The sequence below is a fragment of the Harpia harpyja genome, unplaced genomic scaffold (assembly GCF_026419915.1).
Source record: "Harpia harpyja isolate bHarHar1 unplaced genomic scaffold, bHarHar1 primary haplotype scaffold_424, whole genome shotgun sequence".
Taxonomy (NCBI): Eukaryota; Metazoa; Chordata; class Aves; order Accipitriformes; family Accipitridae; genus Harpia; species Harpia harpyja.
The window spans coordinates 37867-40224 of NW_026293354.1; the positions used below are offsets into that span (position 1 = coordinate 37867).

Sequence of the window (2358 nt, forward strand, 5' to 3'; positions counted from 1 at the left end):
CACGAGCGGTGCCTCGGAGGTGCAAGAGCAGCAGGCAAGGACCTAGGCGAAAGGGCCCAGAGGAGCCCTGACAAGGGGCTGTGCTCAGTGCTACAGAGGACAAGAAGCAACCCCCCGGGAGCATCCCTTGGAGCCCGCCGTGGGAGCCAGAAAGCTTCCTCCCCCCGGATGCGGGGCACGAGGGCCACCTTCGTGGAGCACGAGCAGCGGGCACCTAGCCACAACGGCCCAAAGGAGCCCTGGCGAGGGGCCGTGCTCAGTGCTGCAGAGGAAGGCAAAAAACCCCCGGGGACACTTGCTAGCCCACCGTGGGGGAAAAAAAGCCTTCCTCCCCCCAGCTGCAGGGCACGAGAGGCCGTCTTCGTGGTGCACGAGCAGCAGGCAGTAACCTAGCCACAACGGACCGGAGGAGCCCTGACAAGTGGTCCTGCTCAGTGCTGCAGAGGAAGGCAAAAAACCCCCGGGGCCCAGTGCCAATCTGCCCCGGGGGAAAATTCCTTCCTGACCCCGGAGCTGGCGGATCGGCTATTCCCTGAGCACGTGAGCAAGACCTGCCTGCTGGTCCCACAGGCTGGTCACGCCTCCCAGGGGATGCCCAGCCCCAGATTTGGTCAAGGCCGCTACCCAAGATGATTTTGCTCCTTTGGAGGAAGCTCTCCTCTTCGGGATCCACCCGAGACTCCTCCCAGGCGTCTCCCAGAGTCTTTTAGCCTCTGCTTTACCTACCTAACACCTCAGGTAGCAGCCCCAGACTCCTCCAAGGAAGCTACCCAAGATGATTTTTCTCCTTTGCAGGAAGCTCCTTCCTCCAGGATCGACCCAAGGCTCCTCCCAGGCATCTCCCAGAGTGTTTTGACCTCTGCGTTTGGGACCGGAGATCCCAGCTACCTGCCCCAGACTCCTCCAAGTAAGTAGCTCGAGACATTTTTTTCTCCTTTAGAGAAATCTCTCAACTCCGACAGCCACCTGAGACTCCTCCCAGGCATCTCCCAGTGTCTTTTGGCCTCTGCTTTACATACCTAACGCCTCAGGTAGCAGCCCCAGACTCCTCCAAGGAAGCTACCCAAGATGATCTTTCTCCTTTGCAGGAAGCTCTCTCCTCCAGGATCGACCCAAGACTCCTCCTAGGCGTCTCCCAGAGTGTTTTGACCTCTGCGTTCGGGACCGGAGATCCCAGCTACCTGCCCCAGACTCCTCCAAGTAAGTAGCTCGAGACATTTTTTTCTCCTTTAGAGAAATCTCTCAACTCCGACAGCCACCTGAGACTCCTCCCAGGCATCTCCCAGTGTCTTTTGGCCTCTGCTTTACATACCTAACGCCTCAGGTAGCAGCCCCAGACTCCTCCAAGGAAGCTACCCAAGATGATCTTTCTCCTTTGCAGGAAGCTCTCTCCTCCAGGATCGACCCAAGACTCCTCCCAGGCGTCTCCCAGAGTGTTTTGACCTCTGCGTTCGGGACCGGAGATCCCAGCTACCTGCCCCAGACTCCTCCAAGGAAGCTACCTTTGAGGTTTTTTTCTTTTTTGGAGGAACCTCTGCCCTCCGGGATCCCCCTGTGACTCCTTCCAGGTGTCTCCCAGAGTCTTTTGGCCTTTTCTTATAGGGACGCAAGATCCCAGGTAGCAGCCCCAGACTTCTCTAATGAGGCTACCCCAGATGATTTTTCTCCTTTGGAGGAAGCTCTTTCCTCCGGGATCCACCCGAGACTCCTCCCAGGCATCTCCCAGAATCTTTTGGCCTCTGCTTTATGGCCCTAAGATCCTAAGAAAAGATACCTATGCAAAGGCCAAAAGGCTCTGGGAGATGCCTGGGAGGAGTCACAGGTGGATCCCAAAGGGGAGAGCTTCCTCCAAAAAAGAAAAAAACCTCAAGGGTAGCTTCCTTTTAGGAGTCTGGGGCTGTTACCTGAGATCTTGCATGAGCAGCAGGCAGTAACCTAGCCACAACGGACCGGAGGAGCCCTGACAAGTGGTCCTGCTCGGTGCTGCAGAGGAAGGCAAAAAACCCCCGGGGCCCAGTGCCAATCTGCCCCGGGGGAAAATTCCTTCCTGACCCCGGAGCTGGCGATCGGCTATTCCCTGAGCACGTGAGCAAGACCTGCCTCCTGGTCCCACAGGCTGGTCACGCCTCCCAGAAGATGCCCGAGCCCTGTTCTCCCTCAACCTGGAGCCATCTCAGGGGCTTCCGAGAGTGGCCAAATGCCCGCGGCCTGATGGACCTTGGGGGCAAGAATCCTTCCCGCGCCTTCGGGCCACCAGCGGGTGCTCCAAGGCACTGGGACCCCGGCAACATCTCTGCATCCCACTTCTTACGGCTGCTGCCACTGGTTCCGCAGGGAGTGAGGACGGCGAGCTCTGCA

General features: G+C 58.3%; 1 long non-coding RNA gene across 1 annotated transcript; it reads left to right on the plus strand.

The window, feature by feature from the left end:
• Positions 1–811: 811 nt before the first annotated feature.
• On the plus strand, positions 812–1517 carry LOC128138414 (uncharacterized). Its single transcript, XR_008233999.1, has 3 exons — positions 812–907; positions 1089–1200; positions 1382–1517. It is a non-coding gene; the product is annotated as an uncharacterized LOC128138414 (long non-coding RNA).
• The last annotated feature ends 841 nt before the right edge of the window (positions 1518–2358 follow it).